Genomic DNA, 24,572 nt, shown 5'->3' with positions numbered 1-24,572 from the left:
AGTAAATTCTTTCATCCTATGGAGGACCTTCAGCGATCGTTCCTCATGGTTCTCAAGTGTAGCTGAGAAAGGAGTGACATCATCAAGAAAAACCGAGACCTGACTCAAATTCCTGCTGCCTATACACTTTTCCATAACATAAGAGGAAACAAGAAGACTAGAACACCTCCTTATGCTGTTTTTAATAGAGAACACTTGGGCATTTATTTTAACACAACACCTAACAGTCTTACCTTCTCTTATCAGTAACTCGAATGATTTGCAGAATGTTGACATTACTTTTGGGACGAAAGCTCAATATAACCCTGCCTCACCCAGTTTCTATACTGGTCCATTTATGTCTGTTGTTACAGTTGCGCAGTTTCATGTTTGAGTACACTTTCAGTTTTGATTGTTTTTCATCTGCATGTGGTGCACAGCTGCTGGGGTGTCCTTTGCTAAATCTTTAGTGCCTCCAAACTTGAGATTCAACACCTTACTTTCTTTTATTTTGACATTGAGGAAAAGTTGCCTCTTATTTTGAAACAGCTCAACAGGCACTGCTGGGATTTGAACCCAGGATCTCCTGTTTACAAGACAGGTGCTTTGACCGGCTAAGCTACAGTGCCTCCTTCAGGGAAGGGAAAAACCAAGTAACCTCTGCAGACACAGGTTTGAATCAGTTCGTCACATTTTTCCCCACCAGCTGTTGGGCAGCAGCCAGAGGAACACAGCTCAAGGCGCTGTGGCTTAGCTGGCCAAAGCGCCTGTCTCGTAAACAGGAGATCCTGGGTTCAAATCCCGGCAGTGCCTTACCTCCCTACCAATGCCATTACATTTCATTAACGGGTGCTGATGGCGGGAAGCATTGGGAGTTATGCTTTCTCTCCTTCGTTTCCAAGAAGAGGACACAATGATGGCATGGCACAACACAGAAGAGCCACCTCCACAAGACAAGACTCAGCTGTCCATCTGCATCTTAAGGATAAAGGACACTCTTTCGAGGATGCCAACGTTGCCATTTTGGACAGAGAGGACAGATGGTTTGAAAGAGGAGTGAAAGAAGCCATCTATGTCCACTGTGAGCGACCATCTTTGAACAGAGGCGGGGGTTTACGACACCAACTCTCTGCCATCTATAATCCAGTTTTGAGATCCCTTCCCAGACGCCTTAACACCCACTCACATCCTGGGCCATCTGACCTCAGGAATTCGCATGATAAGGTGGGGCCAGGTTTCACAATGAACACAACCGAAACTCTGGCTGATGGGGACCCACACCCAGTTTCACACCTTGGCTCAGGCGATTAGAGGATCATCAGGGGGTCCTTTTGTCCCTCTGTGGGGGGTCACTCCCACTAGGTTTATATCTGGGACTCTCCACCATTTGACCTTAGAACTTAAGAAGCTTCTCGGATGAGAGGTGAAACGTCTTCAAGCAACTTAAAGAAGTCTAGACGCTTTTCTTTGCAAGCTCCTTTGACACAATGAAGATTTAGACACGCCCAAGACATCAATATTGGGTGAACAACCCTCAGAAGCTCCACTAGCGGTTTAATGCCTGGGACACCTCCAGCATTTGTTCTAGAACTGAAGAAGCTTCTTGGATCAGGATGTGAAAAGAAGTTTTTAAAGCTCTCAAGAGTACCGTGAGGTGGATAACTGAGTACATACACAGACTTTGAAAGATTTCCCAACTCCAAGATTAACAATGCAATCAACACTGTGAAGAAGATGGTTTCAAATGGTAATAGCAAGGCACTGCTGGGATTTGAACCCAGGGTCTCCTGCTTACTAGACAGGCGCTTTGACCAGCTAAGCCACAGTGCCTCCTGCGGTGAGGCAAACCGGTGATACCTGGTATTACCTGGTACTGCAGAAGGAGACGAGCTCAATCTTTTTAACCTTTGTGCACTATAAATGTAGGATATGGTCAAATAGTCCAACAAGTAACTTCCTGTTCTTCACTTCTTCAATGACCTCAGTGGAAACATCATAAGGTGAAGGAGAATCTTTTGAGACTGATTCAACAGGGTGAGTCTGAACAAGTCCTCAAAACAACTCTATTTCCCTTGGCAAGGGTGGATTCCCGCACTTGACTGTCAAACCTTTGTTTGTTTCGCAAAGCACTCTTTTGACTGTGCTCAATGGCTAACTGGTAGCTTTCTGCAAGACTCTCTCAGCTCTCCAGATCTAATTTCTGTTCACGTAGCCAATCGGAAAGAGACATCTGCTTCAGGGGGCATGGCCCAGCTACATCAGTTTGACAGAAATCTGCTGGTATTGCAGAGGCTCCAATAGCCAAACATTGTACTCGTGCAGACGATGATACTGCTGCCTCCTCCTCAAGAGTTGAGGAATACTCATGTCTCTTGCATACTGCCTTTACTGCCTCGGTTGGAAAATCAGGCTCTTTGTTGCGGCGTAAGAGCTGTGCAGTAAAGCCTTCAATGGCATTTTCCTCATCATTAGAACTCTGATCAGATATATCACAGGCATGCCGATACGGACGTCTCAACAGCCCATCTGCATCTTGGTTGTTCTTCCCAGCGCTATACTCAATGTCAAAATCAAAACTGGAAAGTACGGCCAACCAGCAATGCCCTACTGCATCCAAGTTTGCAGATGTTAAAACATATGTGAGTGGATTATTGTCTGTCATCACTGTAAATTTTGCTCCATAGAGATAGCGGAAAACGTTCTGGGTGACAGCCCACTTCACAGACAGGAAGTCAAGCTTGTGTGCAGGGTACCTTTGCTCGGACTTGGAGAGACCCCTACTGGCACAGGCAGTGACTCTTAACTTGTTCTCCTGTTCTTGATATAAGGCTGCACCGAGAACATGGGCGCTTGCATCGGTGTGCACAATATAATGTCTCTTTGGATCTGCAAACCCAAGAACAGGAGCTGTTGTGAGCTTGAGAGTCAATGTCTTCAAAGTATCTTCAGCGGTTGGGGTCCATTTTTCGTGAAAAGGTTTTTTGAGATCCGCACTGGTAGAAACCTTGTGGTTTCTGCCAGACAGACTGGATATTCTCTTCAGTGGGAGGCAACCAGCACTTAAGTGATTAAGGGGTATTGCAAGCTTGGAATAGTCTTTTATAAACCTCCTGTAATATCCAGTGAACCCAAGGAAAGACTTAAGCTACTTGATGTTAGCTGGTCTTGGCCAAGTAGTGAGGGCAGCTGGATCTGTTTTGACCCCTTCTGATGATACAACATAGCCGAGATATTGGACAGATGTCCTGAAGAACTGACATTTCTCTGGCGACAGCTTTAAAGTAAATTCTTTCATCCTATGGAGGACCTTCAGCGATCGTTCCTCATGGTTCTCAAGTGTAGCTGAGAAAGGAGTGACATCATCAAGAAAAACCGAGACCTGACTCAAATTCCTGCTGCCTATACACTTTTCCATAACATAAGAGGAAACAAGAAGACTAGAACACCTCCTTATGCTGTTTTTAATAGAGAACACTTGGGCATTTATTTTAACACAACACCTAACAGTCTTACCTTCTCTTATCAGTAACTCGAATGATTTGCAGAATGTTGACATTACTTTTGGGACGAAAGCTCAATATAACCCTGCCTCACCCAGTTTCTATACTGGTCCATTTATGTCTGTTGTTACAGTTGCGCAGTTTCATGTTTGAGTACACTTTCAGTTTTGATTGTTTTTCATCTGCATGTGGTGCACAGCTGCTGGGGTGTCCTTTGCTAAATCTTTAGTGCCTCCAAACTTGAGATTCAACACCTTACTTTCTTTTATTTTGACATTGAGGAAAAGTTGCCTCTTATTTTGAAACAGCTCAACAGGCACTGCTGGGATTTGAACCCAGGATCTCCTGTTTACAAGACAGGTGCTTTGACCGGCTAAGCTACAGTGCCTCCTTCAGGGAAGGGAAAAACCAAGTAACCTCTGCAGACACAGGTTTGAATCAGTTCGTCACATTTTTCCCCACCAGCTGTTGGGCAGCAGCCAGAGGAACACGGCTCAAGGCGCTGTGGCTTAGCTGGCCAAAGCGCCTGTCTCGTAAACAGGAGATCCTGGGTTCAAATCCCGGCAGTGCCTTACCTCCCTACCAATGCCATTACATTTCATTAACGAGTGCTGATGGCAGGAAGCATTGGGAGTTATGCTTTCTCTCCTTCGTTTCCAAGAAGAGGACACAATGATGGCATGGCACAACACAGAAGAGCCACCTCCACAAGACAAGACTCAGCTGTCCATCTGCATCTTAAGGATAAAGGACACTCTTTCGAGGATGCCAACGTTGCCATTTTGGACAGAGAGGACAGATGGTTTGAAAGAGGAGTGAAAGAAGCCATCTATGTCCACTGTGAGCGACCATCTTTGAACAGAGGCGGGGGTTTACGACACCAACTCTCTGCCATCTATAATCCAGTTTTGAGATCCCTTCCCAGACGCCTTAACACCCACTCACATCCTGGGCCATCTGACCTCAGGAATTCGCATGATAAGGTGGGGCCAGGTTTCACAATGAACACAACCGAAACTCTGGCTGATGGGGACCCACACCCAGTTTCACACCTTGGCTCAGGCGATTAGAGGATCATCAGGGGGTCCTTTTGTCCCTCTGTGGGGGGTCACTCCCACTAGGTTTATATCTGGGACTCTCCACCATTTGACCTTAGAACTTAAGAAGCTTCTCGGATGAGAGGTGAAACGTCTTCAAGCAACTTAAAGAAGTCTAGACGCTTTTCTTTGCAAGCTCCTTTGACACAATGAAGATTTAGACACGCCCAAGACATCAATATTGGGTGAACAACCCTCAGAAGCTCCACTAGCGGTTTAATGCCTGGGACACCTCCAGCATTTGTTCTAGAACTGAAGAAGCTTCTTGGATCAGGATGTGAAAAGAAGTTTTTAAAGCTCTCAAGAGTACCGTGAGGTGGATAACTGAGGACATACACAGACTTTGAAAGATTTCCCAACTCCAAGATTAACAATGCAATCAACACTGTGAAGAAGATGGTTTCAAATGGTAATAGCAAGGCACTGCTGGGATTTGAACCCAGGGTCTCCTGCTTACTAGACAGGCGCTTTGACCAGCTAAGCCACAGTGCCTCCTGCGGTGAGGCAAACCGGTGATACCTGGTATTACCTGGTACTGCAGAAGGAGACGAGTTCAATCTTTTTAACCTTTGTGCACTATAAATGTAGGATATGGTCAAATAGTCCAACAAGTAACTTCCTGTTCTTCACTTCTTCAATGACCTCAGTGGAAACATCATAAGGTGAAGGAGAATCTTTTGAGACTGATTCAACAGGGTGAGTCTGAACAAGTCCTCAAAACAACTCTATTTCCCTTGGCAAGGGTGGATTCCCACACTTGACTGTCAAACCTTTGTTTGTTTCGCAAAGCACTCTTTTGACTGTGCTCAATGGCTAACTGGTAGCTTTCTGCAAGACTCTCTCAGCTCTCCAGATCTAATTTCTGTTCACGTAGCCAATCGGAAAGAGACATCTGCTTCAGGGGGCATGGCCCAGCTACATCAGTTTGACAGAAATCTGCTGGTATTGCAGAGGCTCCAATAGCCAAACATTGTACTCGTGCAGACGATGATACTGCTGCCTCCTCCTCAAGAGTTGAGGAATACTCATGTCTCTTGCATACTGCCTTTACTGCCTCGGTTGGAAAATCAGGCTCTTTGTTGCGGCGCAAGAGCTGTGCAGTAAAGCCTTCAATGGCATTTTCCTCATCATTAGAACTCTGATCAGATATATCACAGGCATGCCGATACGGACGTCTCAACAGCCCATCTGCATCTTGGTTGTTCTTCCCAGCGCTATACTCAATGTCAAAATCAAAACTGGAAAGTACGGCCAACCAGCAATGCCCTACTGCATCCAACTTTGCAGATGTTAAAACATATGTGAGTGGATTATTGTCTGTCATCACTGTAAATTTTGCTCCATAGAGATAGCGGAAAACGTTCTGGGTGACAGCCCACTTCACAGACAGGAAGTCAAGCTTGTGTGCAGGGTACCTTTGCTCGGACTTGGAGAGACCCCTACTGGCACAGGCAGTGACTCTTAACTTGTTCTCCTGTTCTTGATATAAGGCTGCACCGAGAACATGGGCGCTTGCATCGGTGTGCACAATATAATGTCTCTTTGGATCTGCAAACCCAAGAACAGGAGCTGTTGTGAGCTTGAGAGTCAATGTCTTCAAAGTATCTTCAGCGGTTGGGGTCCATTTTTCGTGAAAAGGTTTTTTGAGATCCGCACTGGTAGAAACCTTGTGGTTTCTGCCAGACAGACTGGATATTCTCTTCAGTGGGAGGCAACCAGCACTTAAGTGATTAAGGGGTATTGCAAGCTTGGAATAGTCTTTTATAAACCTCCTGTAATATCCAGTGAACCCAAGGAAAGACTTAAGCTACTTGATGTTAGCTGGTCTTGGCCAAGTAGTGAGGGCAGCTGGATCTGTTTTGACCCCTTCTGATGATACAACATAGCCGAGATATTGGACAGATGTCCTGAAGAACTGACATTTCTCTGGCGACAGCTTTAAAGTAAATTCTTTCATCCTATGGAGGACCTTCAGCGATCGTTCCTCATGGTTCTCAAGTGTAGCTGAGAAAGGAGTGACATCATCAAGAAAAACCGAGACCTGACTCAAATTCCTGCTGCCTATACACTTTTCCATAACATAAGAGGAAACAAGAAGACTAGAACACCTCCTTATGCTGTTTTTAATAGAGAACACTTGGGCATTTATTTTAACACAACACCTAACAGTCTTACCTTCTCTTATCAGTAACTCGAATGATTTGCAGAATGTTGACATTACTTTTGGGACGAAAGCTCAATATAACCCTGCCTCACCCAGTTTCTATACTGGTCCATTTATGTCTGTTGTTACAGTTGCGCAGTTTCATGTTTGAGTACACTTTCAGTTTTGATTGTTTTTCATCTGCATGTGGTGCACAGCTGCTGGGGTGTCCTTTGCTAAATCTTTAGTGCCTCCAAACTTGAGATTCAACACCTTACTTTCTTTTATTTTGACATTGAGGAAAAGTTGCCTCTTATTTTGAAACAGCTCAACAGGCACTGCTGGGATTTGAACCCAGGATCTCCTGTTTACAAGACAGGTGCTTTGACCGGCTAAGCTACAGTGCCTCCTTCAGGGAAGGGAAAAACCAAGTAACCTCTGCAGACACAGGTTTGAATCAGTTCGTCACATTTTTCCCCACCAGCTGTTGGGCAGCAGCCAGAGGAACACGGCTCAAGGCGCTGTGGCTTAGCTGGCCAAAGCGCCTGTCTCGTAAACAGGAGATCCTGGGTTCAAATCCCGGCAGTGCCTTACCTCCCTACCAATGCCATTACATTTCATTAACGAGTGCTTATGGCAGGAAGCATTGGGAGTTATGCTTTCTCTCCTTCGTTTCCAAGAAGAGGACACAATGATGGCATGGCACAACACAGAAGAGCCACCTCCACAAGACAAGACTCAGCTGTCCATCTGCATCTTAAGGATAAAGGACACTCTTTCGAGGATGCCAACGTTGCCATTTTGGACAGAGAGGACAGATGGTTTGAAAGAGGAGTGAAAGAAGCCATCTATGTCCACTGTGAGCGACCATCTTTGAACAGAGGCGGGGGTTTACGACACCAACTCTCTGCCATCTATAATCCAGTTTTGAGATCCCTTCCCAGACGCCTTAACACCCACTCACATCCTGGGCCATCTGACCTCAGGAATTCGCATGATAAGGTGGGGCCAGGTTTCACAATGAACACAACCGAAACTCTGGCTGATGGGGACCCACACCCAGTTTCACACCTTGGCTCAGGCGATTAGAGGATCATCAGGGGGTCCTTTTGTCCCTCTGTGGGGGGTCACTCCCACTAGGTTTATATCTGGGACTCTCCACCATTTGACCTTAGAACTTAAGAAGCTTCTCGGATGAGAGGTGAAACGTCTTCAAGCAACTTAAAGAAGTCTAGACGCTTTTCTTTGCAAGCTCCTTTGACACAATGAAGATTTAGACACGCCCAAGACATCAATATTGGGTGAACAACCCTCAGAAGCTCCACTAGCGGTTTAATGCCTGGGACACCTCCAGCATTTGTTCTAGAACTGAAGAAGCTTCTTGGATCAGGATGTGAAAAGAAGTTTTTAAAGCTCTCAAGAGTACCGTGAGGTGGATAACTGAGGACATACACAGACTTTGAAAGATTTCCCAACTCCAAGATTAACAATGCAATCAACACTGTGAAGAAGATGGTTTCAAATGGTAATAGCAAGGCACTGCTGGGATTTGAACCCAGGGTCTCCTGCTTACTAGACAGGCGCTTTGACCAGCTAAGCCACAGTGCCTCCTGCGGTGAGGCAAACCGGTGATACCTGGTATTACCTGGTACTGCAGAAGGAGACGAGTTCAATCTTTTTAACCTTTGTGCACTATAAATGTAGGATATGGTCAAATAGTCCAACAAGTAACTTCCTGTTCTTCACTTCTTCAATGACCTCAGTGGAAACATCATAAGGTGAAGGAGAATCTTTTGAGACTGATTCAACAGGGTGAGTCTGAACAAGTCCTCAAAACAACTCTATTTCCCTTGGCAAGGGTGGATTCCCGCACTTGACTGTCAAACCTTTGTTTGTTTCGCAAAGCACTCTTTTGACTGTGCTCAATGGCTAACTGGTAGCTTTCTGCAAGACTCTCTCAGCTCTCCAGATCTAATTTCTGTTCACGTAGCCAATCGGAAAGAGACATCTGCTTCAGGGGGCATGGCCCAGCTACATCAGTTTGACAGAAATCTGCTGGTATTGCAGAGGCTCCAATAGCCAAACATTGTACTCGTGCAGACGATGATACTGCTGCCTCCTCCTCAAGAGTTGAGGAATACTCATGTCTCTTGCATACTGCCTTTACTGCCTCGGTTGGAAAATCAGGCTCTTTGTTGCGGCGCAAGAGCTGTGCAGTAAAGCCTTCAATGGCATTTTCCTCATCATTAGAACTCTGATCAGATATATCACAGGCATGCCGATACGGACGTCTCAACAGCCCATCTGCATCTTGGTTGTTCTTCCCAGCGCTATACTCAATGTCAAAATCAAAACTGGAAAGTACGGCCAACCAGCAATGCCCTACTGCATCCAAGTTTGCAGATGTTAAAACATATGTGAGTGGATTATTGTCTGTCATCACTGTAAATTTTGCTCCATAGAGATAGCGGAAAACGTTCTGGGTGACAGCCCACTTCACAGACAGGAAGTCAAGCTTGTGTGCAGGGTACCTTTGCTCGGACTTGGAGAGACCCCTACTGGCACAGGCAGTGACTCTTAACTTGTTCTCCTGTTCTTGATATAAGGCTGCACCGAGAACATGGGCGCTTGCATCGGTGTGCACAATATAATGTCTCTTTGGATCTGCAAACCCAAGAACAGGAGCTGTTGTGAGCTTGAGAGTCAATGTCTTCAAAGTATCTTCAGCGGTTGGGGTCCATTTTTCGTGAAAAGGTTTTTTGAGATCCGCACTGGTAGAAACCTTGTGGTTTCTGCCAGACAGACTGGATATTCTCTTCAGTGGGAGGCAACCAGCACTTAAGTGATTAAGGGGTATTGCAAGCTTGGAATAGTCTTTTATAAACCTCCTGTAATATCCAGTGAACCCAAGGAAAGACTTAAGCTACTTGATGTTAGCTGGTCTTGGCCAAGTAGTGAGGGCAGCTGGATCTGTTTTGACCCCTTCTGATGATACAACATAGCCGAGATATTGGACAGATGTCCTGAAGAACTGACATTTCTCTGGCGACAGCTTTAAAGTAAATTCTTTCATCCTATGGAGGACCTTCAGCGATCGTTCCTCATGGTTCTCAAGTGTAGCTGAGAAAGGAGTGACATCATCAAGAAAAACCGAGACCTGACTCAAATTCCTGCTGCCTATACACTTTTCCATAACATAAGAGGAAACAAGAAGACTAGAACACCTCCTTATGCTGTTTTTAATAGAGAACACTTGGGCATTTATTTTAACACAACACCTAACAGTCTTACCTTCTCTTATCAGTAACTCGAATGATTTGCAGAATGTTGACATTACTTTTGGGACGAAAGCTCAATATAACCCTGCCTCACCCAGTTTCTATACTGGTCCATTTATGTCTGTTGTTACAGTTGCGCAGTTTCATGTTTGAGTACACTTTCAGTTTTGATTGTTTTTCATCTGCATGTGGTGCACAGCTGCTGGGGTGTCCTTTGCTAAATCTTTAGTGCCTCCAAACTTGAGATTCAACACCTTACTTTCTTTTATTTTGACATTGAGGAAAAGTTGCCTCTTATTTTGAAACAGCTCAACAGGCACTGCTGGGATTTGAACCCAGGATCTCCTGTTTACAAGACAGGTGCTTTGACCGGCTAAGCTACAGTGCCTCCTTCAGGGAAGGGAAAAACCAAGTAACCTCTGCAGACACAGGTTTGAATCAGTTCGTCACATTTTTCCCCACCAGCTGTTGGGCAGCAGCCAGAGGAACACAGCTCAAGGCGCTGTGGCTTAGCTGGCCAAAGCGCCTGTCTCGTAAACAGGAGATCCTGGGTTCAAATCCCGGCAGTGCCTTACCTCCCTACCAATGCCATTACATTTCATTAACGGGTGCTGATGGCGGGAAGCATTGGGAGTTATGCTTTCTCTCCTTCGTTTCCAAGAAGAGGACACAATGATGGCATGGCACAACACAGAAGAGCCACCTCCACAAGACAAGACTCAGCTGTCCATCTGCATCTTAAGGATAAAGGACACTCTTTCGAGGATGCCAACGTTGCCATTTTGGACAGAGAGGACAGATGGTTTGAAAGAGGAGTGAAAGAAGCCATCTATGTCCACTGTGAGCGACCATCTTTGAACAGAGGCGGGGGTTTACGACACCAACTCTCTGCCATCTATAATCCAGTTTTGAGATCCCTTCCCAGACGCCTTAACACCCACTCACATCCTGGGCCATCTGACCTCAGGAATTCGCATGATAAGGTGGGGCCAGGTTTCACAATGAACACAACCGAAACTCTGGCTGATGGGGACCCACACCCAGTTTCACACCTTGGCTCAGGCGATTAGAGGATCATCAGGGGGTCCTTTTGTCCCTCTGTGGGGGGTCACTCCCACTAGGTTTATATCTGGGACTCTCCACCATTTGACCTTAGAACTTAAGAAGCTTCTCGGATGAGAGGTGAAACGTCTTCAAGCAACTTAAAGAAGTCTAGACGCTTTTCTTTGCAAGCTCCTTTGACACAATGAAGATTTAGACACGCCCAAGACATCAATATTGGGTGAACAACCCTCAGAAGCTCCACTAGCGGTTTAATGCCTGGGACACCTCCAGCATTTGTTCTAGAACTGAAGAAGCTTCTTGGATCAGGATGTGAAAAGAAGTTTTTAAAGCTCTCAAGAGTACCGTGAGGTGGATAACTGAGTACATACACAGACTTTGAAAGATTTCCCAACTCCAAGATTAACAATGCAATCAACACTGTGAAGAAGATGGTTTCAAATGGTAATAGCAAGGCACTGCTGGGATTTGAACCCAGGGTCTCCTGCTTACTAGACAGGCGCTTTGACCAGCTAAGCCACAGTGCCTCCTGCGGTGAGGCAAACCGGTGATACCTGGTATTACCTGGTACTGCAGAAGGAGACGAGCTCAATCTTTTTAACCTTTGTGCACTATAAATGTAGGATATGGTCAAATAGTCCAACAAGTAACTTCCTGTTCTTCACTTCTTCAATGACCTCAGTGGAAACATCATAAGGTGAAGGAGAATCTTTTGAGACTGATTCAACAGGGTGAGTCTGAACAAGTCCTCAAAACAACTCTATTTCCCTTGGCAAGGGTGGATTCCCGCACTTGACTGTCAAACCTTTGTTTGTTTCGCAAAGCACTCTTTTGACTGTGCTCAATGGCTAACTGGTAGCTTTCTGCAAGACTCTCTCAGCTCTCCAGATCTAATTTCTGTTCACGTAGCCAATCGGAAAGAGACATCTGCTTCAGGGGGCATGGCCCAGCTACATCAGTTTGACAGAAATCTGCTGGTATTGCAGAGGCTCCAATAGCCAAACATTGTACTCGTGCAGACGATGATACTGCTGCCTCCTCCTCAAGAGTTGAGGAATACTCATGTCTCTTGCATACTGCCTTTACTGCCTCGGTTGGAAAATCAGGCTCTTTGTTGCGGCGCAAGAGCTGTGCAGTAAAGCCTTCAATGGCATTTTCCTCATCATTAGAACTCTGATCAGATATATCACAGGCATGCCGATACGGACGTCTCAACAGCCCATCTGCATCTTGGTTGTTCTTCCCAGCGCTATACTCAATGTCAAAATCAAAACTGGAAAGTACGGCCAACCAGCAATGCCCTACTGCATCCAAGTTTGCAGATGTTAAAACATATGTGAGTGGATTATTGTCTGTCATCACTGTAAATTTTGCTCCATAGAGATAGCGGAAAACGTTCTGGGTGACAGCCCACTTCACAGACAGGAAGTCAAGCTTGTGTGCAGGGTACCTTTGCTCGGACTTGGAGAGACCCCTACTGGCACAGGCAGTGACTCTTAACTTGTTCTCCTGTTCTTGATATAAGGCTGCACCGAGAACATGGGCGCTTGCATCGGTGTGCACAATATAATGTCTCTTTGGATCTGCAAACCCAAGAACAGGAGCTGTTGTGAGCTTGAGAGTCAATGTCTTCAAAGTATCTTCAGCGGTTGGGGTCCATTTTTCGTGAAAAGGTTTTTTGAGATCCGCACTGGTAGAAACCTTGTGGTTTCTGCCAGACAGACTGGATATTCTCTTCAGTGGGAGGCAACCAGCACTTAAGTGATTAAGGGGTATTGCAAGCTTGGAATAGTCTTTTATAAACCTCCTGTAATATCCAGTGAACCCAAGGAAAGACTTAAGCTACTTGATGTTAGCTGGTCTTGGCCAAGTAGTGAGGGCAGCTGGATCTGTTTTGACCCCTTCTGATGATACAACATAGCCGAGATATTGGACAGATGTCCTGAAGAACTGACATTTCTCTGGCGACAGCTTTAAAGTAAATTCTTTCATCCTATGGAGGACCTTCAGCGATCGTTCCTCATGGTTCTCAAGTGTAGCTGAGAAAGGAGTGACATCATCAAGAAAAACCGAGACCTGACTCAAATTCCTGCTGCCTATACACTTTTCCATAACATAAGAGGAAACAAGAAGACTAGAACACCTCCTTATGCTGTTTTTAATAGAGAACACTTGGGCATTTATTTTAACACAACACCTAACAGTCTTACCTTCTCTTATCAGTAACTCGAATGATTTGCAGAATGTTGACATTACTTTTGGGACGAAAGCTCAATATAACCCTGCCTCACCCAGTTTCTATACTGGTCCATTTATGTCTGTTGTTACAGTTGCGCAGTTTCATGTTTGAGTACACTTTCAGTTTTGATTGTTTTTCATCTGCATGTGGTGCACAGCTGCTGGGGTGTCCTTTGCTAAATCTTTAGTGCCTCCAAACTTGAGATTCAACACCTTACTTTCTTTTATTTTGACATTGAGGAAAAGTTGCCTCTTATTTTGAAACAGCTCAACAGGCACTGCTGGGATTTGAACCCAGGATCTCCTGTTTACAAGACAGGTGCTTTGACCGGCTAAGCTACAGTGCCTCCTTCAGGGAAGGGAAAAACCAAGTAACCTCTGCAGACACAGGTTTGAATCAGTTCGTCACATTTTTCCCCACCAGCTGTTGGGCAGTAGCCAGAGGAACACAGCTCAAGGCGCTGTGGCTTAGCTGGCCAAAGCGCCTGTCTCGTAAACAGGAGATCCTGGGTTCAAATCCCGGCAGTGCCTTACCTCCCTACCAATGCCATTACATTTCATTAACGGGTGCTGATGGCGGGAAGCATTGGGAGTTATGCTTTCTCTCCTTCGTTTCCAAGAAGAGGACACAATGATGGCATGGCACAACACAGAAGAGCCACCTCCACAAGACAAGACTCAGCTGTCCATCTGCATCTTAAGGATAAAGGACACTCTTTCGAGGATGCCAACGTTGCCATTTTGGACAGAGAGGACAGATGGTTTGAAAGAGGAGTGAAAGAAGCCATCTATGTCCACTGTGAGCGACCATCTTTGAACAGAGGCGGGGGTTTACGACACCAACTCTCTGCCATCTATAATCCAGTTTTGAGATCCCTTCCCAGACGCCTTAACACCCACTCACATCCTGGGCCATCTGACCTCAGGAATTCGCATGATAAGGTGGGGCCAGGTTTCACAATGAACACAACCGAAACTCTGGCTGATGGGGACCCACACCCAGTTTCACACCTTGGCTCAGGCGATTAGAGGATCATCAGGGGGTCCTTTTGTCCCTCTGTGGGGGGTCACTCCCACTAGGTTTATATCTGGGACTCTCCACCATTTGACCTTAGAACTTAAGAAGCTTCTCGGATGAGAGGTGAAACGTCTTCAAGCAACTTAAAGAAGTCTAGACGCTTTTCTTTGCAAGCTCCTTTGACACAATGAAGATTTAGACACGCCCAAGACATCAATATTGGGTGAACAACCCTCAGAAGCTCCACTAGCGGTTTAATGCCTGGGACACCTCCAGCATTTGTTCTAGAACTGAAGAAGCTTCTTGGATCAGGATGTGAAAAGAAGTTTTTAAAGCTCTCAAGAGTACCGTGAGGTGGATAACTGAGGACATACACAGACTTTGAAAGATTTCCCAACTCCAAGATTAACAATGCAATCAACACTGTGAAGAAGATGGTTTCAAATGGTAATAGCAAGGTACTGCTGGGATTTGAACCCAGGGTCTCCTGCTTACTAGACAGGCGCTTTGACCAGCTAAGCCACAGTGCCTCCTGCGGTGAGGCAAACCGGTGATACCTGGTATTACCTGGTACTGCAGAAGGAGACGAGTTCAATCTTTTTAACCTTTGTGCACTATAAATGTAGGATATGGTCAAATAGTCCAACAAGTAACTTCCTGTTCTTCACTTCTTCAATGACCTCAGTGGAAACATCATAAGGTGAAGGAGAATCTTTTGAGACTGATTCAACAGGGTGAGTCTGAACAAGTCCTCAAAACAACTCTATTTCCCTTGGCAAGGGTGGATTCCCGCACTTGACTGTCAAACCTTTGTTTGTTTCGCAAAGCACTCTTTTGACTGTGCTCAATGGCTAACTGGTAGCTTTCTGCAAGACTCTCTCAGCTCTCCAGATCTAATTTCTGTTCACGTAGCCAATCGGAAAGAGACATCTGCTTCAGGGGGCATGGCCCAGCTACATCAGTTTGACAGAAATCTGCTGGTATTGCAGAGGCTCCAATAGCCAAACATTGTACTCGTGCAGACGATGATACTGCTGCCTCCTCCTCAAGAGTTGAGGAATACTCATGTCTCTTGCATACTGCCTTTACTGCCTCGGTTGGAAAATCAGGCTCTTTGTTGCGGCGCAAGAGCTGTGCAGTAAAGCCTTCAATGGCATTTTCCTCATCATTAGAACTCTGATCAGATATATCACAGGCATGCCGATACGGACGTCTCAACAGCCCATCTGCATCTTGGTTGTTCTTCCCAGCGCTATACTCAATGTCAAAATCAAAACTGGAAAGTACGGCCAACCAGCAATGCCCTACTGCATCCAACTTTGCAGATGTTAAAACATATGTGAGTGGATTATTGTCTGTCATCACTGTAAATTTTGCTCCATAGAGATAGCGGAAAACGTTCTGGGTGACAGCCCACTTCACAGACAGGAAGTCAAGCTTGTGTGCAGGGTACCTTTGCTCGGACTTGGAGAGACCCCTACTGGCACAGGCAGTGACTCTTAACTTGTTCTCCTGTTCTTGATATAAGGCTGCACCGAGAACATGGGCGCTTGCATCGGTGTGCACAATATAATGTCTCTTTGGATCTGCAAACCCAAGAACAGGAGCTGTTGTGAGCTTGAGAGTCAATGTCTTCAAAGTATCTTCAGCGGTTGGGGTCCATTTTTCGTGAAAAGGTTTTTTGAGATCCGCACTGGTAGAAACCTTGTGGTTTCTGCCAGACAGACTGGATATTCTCTTCAGTGGGAGGCAACCAGCACTTAAGTGATTAAGGGGTATTGCAAGCTTGGAATAGTCTTTTATAAACCTCCTGTAATATCCAGTGAACCCAAGGAAAGACTTAAGCTACTTGATGTTAGCTGGTCTTGGCCAAGTAGTGAGGGCAGCTGGATCTGTTTTGACCCCTTCTGATGATACAACATAGCCGAGATATTGGACAGATGTCCTGAAGAACTGACATTTCTCTGGCGACAGCTTTAAAGTAAATTCTTTCATCCTATGGAGGACCTTCAGCGATCGTTCCTCATGGTTCTCAAGTGTAGCTGAGAAAGGAGTGACATCATCAAGAAAAACCGAGACCTGACTCAAATTCCTGCTGCCTATACACTTTTCCATAACATAAGAGGAAACAAGAACAGTAGAACACCTCCTTATGCTGTTTTTACAGTTTTTTCTGAATGCTTAAACCCTAACTGTGATTCCTGTAGCACAATCTCTAAAACTATCCAGACTTATAGCAAAACCACTCACTGAGTTTGCAAAACTAAAAGCACAAAAACTGCTTTGCACTCAGTTTGCAATTTTGTAACAGACACTTTGCAAAACTGTAGGCACAATTCACTGCACAACACTCAATTACCAAATTTCCAACACACTCCTAGCAAAAGTATACACATGTATGGCTATCATTAACACCAATTTGCCAACTGTCTGGCACACTTTCATATGTGAAAACTTTTTTAGATAATTAGTTCACTTTGCAATCAGCCTAAGCACTATAATACAGGTAAGCTGTGTTTGCGGAGTACAATGGAGGAAGCAGAAAGAGTGAGAAGTAGAGGAGGCCGAGGAAGAGGACGTGGAGGTGGAGAAGTAGGATGAAGAGGACGACAAGGACAAGGAGGAGCAAGAGGAAGACGAGGAGGGGGGAGAGGAAGATGAGGAGGGGGGAGAGGAAGGGTAGGAAGAGTAAGAAATAGAATTGCTGATCACATCAGAGCTACAATAGTGGACCATGTAATCAACCGTGGAATGACCCTGAGGGTAGCTGGCCAATTGGTCCAGCCTACAGTGGACCCACTGTAGCAAGTACCATAAGGACATCTTGAAATGAGAATCGGTTAGTACAGTCACTTTGCACTAAGATTTGTAGCACTGCCATATGCCAATGAGAAACACACCAATACCATTGATGTAAGAATACTGAAATTGTTACTTTACAGAATTGCTAGATGACCAGATGCTGGGGGCAGAGGAAGCATGTTCACTGCAGACCAAGTAACCCATATAGTCATTATGGCGATTGCAAATAATCCTATACTTGGAAATAAACACTTGTGTTTGTTTTGATGTGTGTGAATAAACACCAGTACTTGAAGTTTGGATCCCTCTATGCTTATGGATCTATGACAGAAGTATGAGCTCAAACTGACATAGCCTACCTTGTGCACAGAGAAAGCAAAAGCCAGATTTGTTTTGTATTCATACCATAAGTGTGCAGTTGGCGCATTGTGTGCTTAGTAGATGATGGCTTGTGTGTACTGTTTGATACGGAAACACCATTTTTACGAAGGTGTGAAGAGTTAATCTAGCTGTGTTTGCTTTTGCAAGAGAACTACAATGTTTTGATTATTGGGTGACAGGTTTTCTTATTTGTGTGCAGAGTTTTGCAAAATTAGCCAATAGTTACAAAAAATGTGCTTAAGCAATCAGAAAAAACTGTAATAGAGAACACTTGGGCATTTATTTTAACACAACACCTAACAGTCTTACCTTCTCTTATCACTAACTCGAATGATTTGCAGAATGTTGACAGTACTTTTGGGACGAAAGCTCAATATGACCCTGCCTCACCCAGTTTCTATACTGGTCCATTTATGTCTGTTGTTACAGTTGCGCAGTTTCATGTTTGAGTACACTTTCAGTTTTGATTGTTTTTCATCTGCATGTGGTGCCCTTTGCTAAATCTTTAGTGCCTCCAAACTTGAGATTCAACACCTTACTTTCTTTTATTTTGACATTGAGGAAAAGTTGCCTACACAGAACTTCTTATTTTGAAATAGCTCAACAGGCACTGCTGGGATTTGAACCCAGGATCTCCTGTTTACAAGACAGGTGCTTTGACAGGCTAAGCTACAGTGCCTCCTTCAGGGAAGGGAAAAACCAAGTAACCTCTGCAGACACAGGTTTGAATCGGTTCGTCACATTTTTCCCCACCAGCTGTTGGACAGTAGCCAGAGGCACGCAGCTCAAGGCGCTGTGGCTTAGCTGGCCAAAGCGCCTGTCTCGTAAACAGGAGATCCTGGGTTCAAATCCCAGCAGTCCCTTACCTCCCTACCAATGCCATTACATTTCATTAACGAGTGCTGATGGCGGGAAGCATTGGGAGTTATGCTTTCTCTCCTTTGTTTCCAAGAAGAGGACACAATGAAGATTTAGACACGCCCAAGACATCAATATTGGGTGAACAACCCTCAGAAGCTCCACTAGCGGTTTAATGCCTGGGACCCTCCAGCATTTGTTCTAGAACTGAAGAAGCTTCTTGGATCACGATGTGAAAAGAAGTTTTTAAAGCTCTCAAGAGTACCGTGAGGTGGATAACTGATGACCAATGTTCCCTCTAAGCTGCGCACGTGCACAATTGCGCACTGCTGGCACGGTCTCTGCGCACAGAAAATCTGCGTTGCGCACAAAAAAAATCTAACCTGAATTGAATTTAAAACTTCTGTTTTGCAGTGTTAGTCAGTGAGTGACTAGCTGCTCCCGTATGGGATTAGAACGATGCCACCTTATCCCATAGTCCAGCCAATAATGCGATTCACATTACACATCTAATCGACGTCATTGACAGGCTATGACAGTGTCTTTATGTGCCGACACCGGTGTTTTAGCTAGCAAAGCGGCGTGGCTGATGTGGAGTGAAGCCACGTTAATGACAACGTGTACAACCATTGGAGATGTGAGCAGGACAGACGGAACAATTGACGGAAAAAGTGTAAAAGTGTTGACTTTATACCAGTTTTTAAATTGTGTTGATTGGCCACGTAAAACCAGAGTTATGATAAAAATATCTGCAATGTTTGTTTTTCTTCCTGAATACTATCGTTATTTACTGCGGGAAGAAACGGTAAAAACGGCGTTTCATAAGAAAAAAGGCTTGAAAGCCTGTGAGCAAAGACAAACTCCACCCCCCTCTCCCTTTCCTATTCGTCCAAAAAAGTACCATTCGACCAATCAAAAAATGATATGGCAACGTGGCATCTAGTTGTTAAGGGAGGGGGAAGTTTTAGGAGTGACGGCGGTGTTTTGAGATGTGAGAGATTTGCGATGTTTAGCCAAAATCTTGTGTAGTTAGTGAAGGAAATTGCCTTCCCGGGTTTCCTCCGTGGCGTGAGCGATAAGCAGAGTTCTGTCCTTTCCTTCTAAGATTCCTAATTATTTAAAGTAACACTCAGGTATGCCATTCAGCGTGTTAGTACGAGCTCGGGAGCAGCTTGGGAGAACAAGAAAACAGAGACTGCTTTAGGTTGCCTTCCCAATCGACTCAAAGGTTTATTTGATACACAGCAGTTTATATAGAGAAAAAAAGGTTCGTGTGTCAGCTTTCCCAGTTCAAACCGGTACAGACTAAATAAGGAAACGTCTTCCTGCCTTCTGAGCAAAGTATCCCTTGTGTAGTTTATCAGTTCAGCTATAATTTATGATCATCCCAGCAAAATACACTCCTAGACATAAAATACAGAGTTCTTTCATTAGTGAATTCTGAAACAAACCACCTAGCCTTTAACGAGCCTTTTCCAGGAGATAAAGAAAAAGGGAGGATGGGAGTAAGGAAGTGGTCTCATCTCTGTGGTGTTTTCGACCTTGGGGTACCAGCTTGTGAGTCCTACACATTAATTCTTGGGTCACAGAGAAAGAGAAAAACAACTAGTAGATGGGCCTTATTGAGCAACTCTTTTCTGTATAAAACAATCTTCTGTAAATGCTAACCGTGGTACTAAAATACCTAACAGTTCCCCTCTTTTATTATTTTTTAAAAATAATAACTCAAATAGAAAGGAAAAATCACAAATGTAATAACATAATATAAAAAGCAAATCATAAAATGTAATAGTTCACAACCTAATGTTCAATATACACATCAGGAACATCATTGGTAACATCTGGCACATCCTCAGGATCAATTTGTGCTAATTGCAAATACATTGAAGTGGCTGTACTGGTAGCTATATGGGTTATCATTGAAAATGTGGCTTGCAGAAATGTGAACAGGGTTGCACTTTACAATATGAAATAGTAAAGAGAAATCCTAAGGTTAATGCGATAGATATGATAAATAACCTAAATATATAAGAAAGTATATAAGAAAAACAGTTCTTCAGTTGTCTCCTGGCCTGGTCCCAGGTTCGAGAGACACAGAATAAGCGTCGTATGATGACAATGGGCATTTCATTTTCTCCATTATCAGGATGGAATGAGTCTGGCTTTATCAGGTTAGACATCATGTGGTACTTTTGGCTTTCTGTTCCTGCTGGATGTTTGAGTACCTTGTCGTTGTTCTTTCAGACGTTGTGTGTTAATCAGTGATTGCGTGTGTGTATGTAACTTTTGGATCCGGGCGCTGGCTCGCCTGAGATGTCATCTACCCGTGTGTGTTTATTTGCTCTAGTTCCGGGCGCTGGCTCGCCGGAGATGTCGTCTGCTTGATCCGACGCCTGAGATGGTCCGATTGGGCTGGTCTTAACCCTGCTGGCATGAATCCACTGAGGTTGTCCGTCTGTGAGGATGCTGGTTCTTCGTCACTGCCAGTAAAGCCTGGGGGCTGGAACACGCGCGGCCTCCCAGAGTGTCCTTGGGTTTAGTGACTTCTCCAACATGCATCTCCTTGTCTCCACTGGTGGAACTGTGGAGGGGAAAGGCTGAGAGAGACAAACTTTCTGATAGTTATTATTCAGTTTTTCTACCAGGTTGTGAACATCAGTGGACAATGCAATATACATCACCTTCTACTAGCGGTGCCCCTCTGGAAGCTGACCATGGTGTTGGAAATAGTCTTATTTCAAATGGAAATAATTTGGTTACTGCAGATTGAGTCATTCTAATCTCACACAGGACTTGAGTAAGTAATTTGACCCAGGTCATTAAAGTTTTAGCACACTTTTGAATTACTTCTAATGTGAATGAAGATCCTCTATCACTGTTAATCTGGTGAGGTATTCCGAATCTGGGTATTATTTCATTGCTCAACTTTTGACAGACTACTTCTGCAGTTTCTTTTGATGTTGGATAAGCTTCTACTCATTTACTAAATTGATCCACTATTACCAGTAAGTACTTGATGCTTCCTTGCGCTGGCATGTGTGTGAAATCAATTTGTAATGTATGAAATGGAAAATCTGGTTGTGGTAAATGCTGATGTTTTGCTTTTGAGCTACCTACATTAGTTCGCGCACATGTTAGACAGGTTGCTAATATGCTTTTTACTGCATGTGATGTTTTCTCAATTACAAATCTTGATTTTATTGCCCCTATTACCCCTCTTTGTCCGACATGACTCACACAGTGAAAATGTCGGGCAAGGACTGGCATCAGGGAATATGGGAGGGCAATCAAACCCTTAAGATTTTGTATAAGCCATCTCTGTCATCTAAGGTACAGTCATTATTCTCCCAATAGGTGTAATCACATGCAGAGGCTTGCTCTTGTATGAATTTTAAATCAACATTTGTGTCTAAATAGTCTGGGAGTGTAACAAGTGGCAGCTGTATGGGCACAGATAATACTTCCTGCGGAGGTGGGAGCTGTGATGCAGCTGCAGCTGCAGCCTTGGCTGTCACGTCTGCTAAAGCATTACCTGTTGCTTCGTCTGTGTCAGCTGTACTGTGTCCTTTCGTTTTTACAACTGCAACGGCCGATGGCAGCTGTATAGCCTGCAAAAGTCTTTGAACAAAATCACAATTTAGCAATTTATTTTCCATCAGCAGATCTAAATCCTCTCTGTCTCCACAATGTGCCAAAGTCATGCACAACGCCAAATGTATAGCGGCTGTCTGCGCAAATTGTCACATGCTTATCCAAATGGAGCTCACAGGCGCGTATTAAAGCCATGAGCTCTGCTTTTTGTGCTGAGTGAAATGGTAATGAGTGAGCCTCTAGTATGATGTCAGGCAATGTCACCACTGAATAGCCACAAAGAAATGAGTTGTCACTCGGCCTTGAACAGGACCCGTCCACATAAACCGTGGCTGAGTCTGGGATAGGTGTTTGCTCTAAATCTGGACGTGGTGCTGTGGATTCCTGTATACGTGTCATGCAGTCATGAACGTCAAGCCTGTCTGAGCCATCCTGTCGGTCAGAAGAACACAGCATAGGATCAATAAATGTGCTGGCGAATCAGGTGTGCTGCTCGCTTTTATAGTGAGATTTGCATATGTTGTGTAGTTATGTTTGCTAGAATGGTCGTGACCTGGTGATTGGTGTGTAGAATAGTGTCATGTGAGAGTGTGAGCTTCTCGCAGTCCCTTATCATGATAGAGCAAGCTGCTACTGCCCTCAGGCAGGCCGGCATTCCTGAACAATTCAGGCAGCACCTTTGAGTGGCGGAGGTCAGCACTCCCTGTAATGCATTGAAAGAGGCAGTCATTTCTGTGGATCACAGTATTCGAGGAGGCTTCTCTTTTTTACAACAGTCACGCAGAATGTGGTCATGAAAAGAACAGTCTGGTATCCACTGTCTGCAATAGTTCACCATGCCTAAGAAGGACGACATTTCCTTCTGTGTAGTGGGACGAGGGACGGAGGTCACAGCTTTGACCCTGTCTGCAGTCATGGAACGTTTTCCGTGAGACAGTGTGAATCCCAAATATTGAACACAAGTCTGACAGTACTGCATTTTCTTTGCTGATGCTTTGTGGCCAGTCTTTTGGAGGTGCTGGAGAAGCATGTGTGTAGCAGTTTGACATAGTTTTTCACTTTCAGCACAGAGGAGGAGGTCATCCACATGTGGATCAGGGTGCAGCCCTGGAGGAGTGAAGCACCATTGAGAAAGCAGCAGAGCTGTCTATCATGCCTTGGGGCAAACGAGTCCAAGTGTACTGCTTATTTCTATGTGTGAATGCAAATAACGGCTGTGTGTCTTCATGAGAAAAAGGAGCGGAGCATAAATCCACCACGGGAAAATGTGTATGCAATGCATGTCAATATGCTGTGAACATCTGAAACGAGAGGTGGCAGAGGAATGTTGACTGCATTAATTTGCCTTAAGTCTTGTATGAAACGCCATACGCCAGGTTTGTTAGGCTTTGGCACAGGATTGACAGGAGTGTGGGCTTTATTACTCCTGTAGTCAATAAATCTCCTATGATGACATCTAGAGCTGCGGCTTTTTCGGCAGAAATGGGATGTTGCTTGACATATACTGGCTCGTTGTGTTTTAATAGGTGTACGTGATAAAGTCAATAAATCATATATCATTCTCACTTTTTGACCATAATGTCATATTCTGGTATTCAGCTGGCAATGTAACTGCAGAAATAGTACAGTGGATAGGGTAGGTTAGATCTATGTGACGACATTTTTCGTAACCTATGTCTGAGTTATGTAACAAAATCACTGTTTGACCTTCACTCGTGTGAGCAGTTATCATGTTGTTGAACAGTGTGAGAGAAACAAAAGTGTGGCTCCCAGTCATGGGATTACCTGTTAGTGGCGTCTGTACACGTTTTTTTTTTTTTGGCACAGTGTGTGACATAGAGTACCGGACAAAAAGGATGTTGAGTTCATTCTCTGCTGAGGGTCCAGCTGACACAGAGGATGCTCCTTCTCCATCATGTCGGTACATAGGGCAGAGAAAACATAAGCTGTTATCAGTGTCAGCAAACATTTCACCCTTTATGTTAAATGAAATACACAAATTCATTTTTGCTCTGGGTGTCTGCGGCTGCTGGAAAACTGAGCTAAATTTGCACCTCTAGCTTGTCCAACAGTGCATAAAGCGTTTTATGAATACTAGGATAGATTCATCAGGCTTCTGTTTACACATAGTTACTGCATTTAAGTCAATTTTGTCTCTGGACATTGTTAGCAGGAATTTCTTTAGATTCTTAAAGAAATCGGCGACTTTGTCATTATTTACCCTCCTTTTGTCCATAGCGGTAACATTTGATGCATCACGTCGCGGCATTCTATCATATATTTTCTACAGGACTTTTTAAGCAGACTACTTTTCTTATCACAAATGATATTCAACATTTCTACTGACCTGTTTTCTGGCGATAATCGTTCGGGATAAGGCTCCGAAAAGAAATTAGAATGCATTGAACTTCTTAAGTTGTAAACAAAGTCAGTCACATAAGCACTCCCGCATGTTCTGGATACGTGATCATGGACGTCTTCACCGATTCGCGGACGTAGGTTACACGTAACCGGAAATGGGAGTTGTACTGAGCCGTTATTTGAGACTTTATTTTGTATTTTATTAATTTTTTGGTTTTACAGGTACTTTAGATTTTTTATCGGACCTGTCTGTGGTCTTTGAAT

At 44.4% G+C, this 24,572-nt stretch overlaps 17 non-coding genes across 17 annotated transcripts; 6 read left to right on the top strand and 11 right to left on the bottom strand.

Moving 5' to 3' along the window:
• Positions 1-534: 534 nt before the first annotated feature.
• Positions 535-608, bottom strand: trnat-ugu (transfer RNA threonine (anticodon UGU)). The gene has a single exon. It is a non-coding gene; the product is annotated as a tRNA-Thr (tRNA).
• A 110-nt stretch (positions 609-718) lies between these two features.
• On the top strand, positions 719-792 carry trnat-cgu (transfer RNA threonine (anticodon CGU)). The gene has a single exon. It is a non-coding gene; the product is annotated as a tRNA-Thr (tRNA).
• A 943-nt stretch (positions 793-1,735) lies between these two features.
• On the bottom strand, positions 1,736-1,809 carry trnat-agu (transfer RNA threonine (anticodon AGU)). The gene has a single exon. It is a non-coding gene; the product is annotated as a tRNA-Thr (tRNA).
• A 1,984-nt stretch (positions 1,810-3,793) lies between these two features.
• trnat-ugu (transfer RNA threonine (anticodon UGU)) lies at positions 3,794-3,867 on the bottom strand. Its single transcript has one exon. It is a non-coding gene; the product is annotated as a tRNA-Thr (tRNA).
• A 110-nt stretch (positions 3,868-3,977) lies between these two features.
• On the top strand, positions 3,978-4,051 carry trnat-cgu (transfer RNA threonine (anticodon CGU)). The gene has a single exon. It is a non-coding gene; the product is annotated as a tRNA-Thr (tRNA).
• A 943-nt stretch (positions 4,052-4,994) lies between these two features.
• On the bottom strand, positions 4,995-5,068 carry trnat-agu (transfer RNA threonine (anticodon AGU)). The gene has a single exon. It is a non-coding gene; the product is annotated as a tRNA-Thr (tRNA).
• A 1,984-nt stretch (positions 5,069-7,052) lies between these two features.
• trnat-ugu (transfer RNA threonine (anticodon UGU)) lies at positions 7,053-7,126 on the bottom strand. The gene has a single exon. It is a non-coding gene; the product is annotated as a tRNA-Thr (tRNA).
• A 110-nt stretch (positions 7,127-7,236) lies between these two features.
• trnat-cgu (transfer RNA threonine (anticodon CGU)) lies at positions 7,237-7,310 on the top strand. The gene has a single exon. It is a non-coding gene; the product is annotated as a tRNA-Thr (tRNA).
• Positions 7,311-8,253: 943 nt separating this feature from the next.
• trnat-agu (transfer RNA threonine (anticodon AGU)) lies at positions 8,254-8,327 on the bottom strand. Its single transcript has one exon. It is a non-coding gene; the product is annotated as a tRNA-Thr (tRNA).
• A 1,984-nt stretch (positions 8,328-10,311) lies between these two features.
• Positions 10,312-10,385, bottom strand: trnat-ugu (transfer RNA threonine (anticodon UGU)). The gene has a single exon. It is a non-coding gene; the product is annotated as a tRNA-Thr (tRNA).
• Positions 10,386-10,495: 110 nt separating this feature from the next.
• trnat-cgu (transfer RNA threonine (anticodon CGU)) lies at positions 10,496-10,569 on the top strand. Its single transcript has one exon. It is a non-coding gene; the product is annotated as a tRNA-Thr (tRNA).
• A 943-nt stretch (positions 10,570-11,512) lies between these two features.
• On the bottom strand, positions 11,513-11,586 carry trnat-agu (transfer RNA threonine (anticodon AGU)). The gene has a single exon. It is a non-coding gene; the product is annotated as a tRNA-Thr (tRNA).
• Positions 11,587-13,570: 1,984 nt separating this feature from the next.
• trnat-ugu (transfer RNA threonine (anticodon UGU)) lies at positions 13,571-13,644 on the bottom strand. Its single transcript has one exon. It is a non-coding gene; the product is annotated as a tRNA-Thr (tRNA).
• Positions 13,645-13,754: 110 nt separating this feature from the next.
• trnat-cgu (transfer RNA threonine (anticodon CGU)) lies at positions 13,755-13,828 on the top strand. The gene has a single exon. It is a non-coding gene; the product is annotated as a tRNA-Thr (tRNA).
• Positions 13,829-14,771: 943 nt separating this feature from the next.
• Positions 14,772-14,845, bottom strand: trnat-agu (transfer RNA threonine (anticodon AGU)). Its single transcript has one exon. It is a non-coding gene; the product is annotated as a tRNA-Thr (tRNA).
• A 3,258-nt stretch (positions 14,846-18,103) lies between these two features.
• trnat-ugu (transfer RNA threonine (anticodon UGU)) lies at positions 18,104-18,177 on the bottom strand. The gene has a single exon. It is a non-coding gene; the product is annotated as a tRNA-Thr (tRNA).
• Positions 18,178-18,287: 110 nt separating this feature from the next.
• trnat-cgu (transfer RNA threonine (anticodon CGU)) lies at positions 18,288-18,361 on the top strand. The gene has a single exon. It is a non-coding gene; the product is annotated as a tRNA-Thr (tRNA).
• The last annotated feature ends 6,211 nt before the right edge of the window (positions 18,362-24,572 follow it).

The sequence above is a fragment of the Copadichromis virginalis genome, linkage group LG3, assembly GCF_057382275.1.
Source record: "Copadichromis virginalis isolate Kocher_CV1m ecotype Utaka linkage group LG3, C_Virginalis_male_GT1.1, whole genome shotgun sequence".
NCBI classification, from domain to species: Eukaryota; Metazoa; Chordata; class Actinopteri; order Cichliformes; family Cichlidae; genus Copadichromis; species Copadichromis virginalis.
Note: the sequence above shows the minus strand (reverse complement) of the source record. Positions and strands in the feature narration are given on the sequence as shown.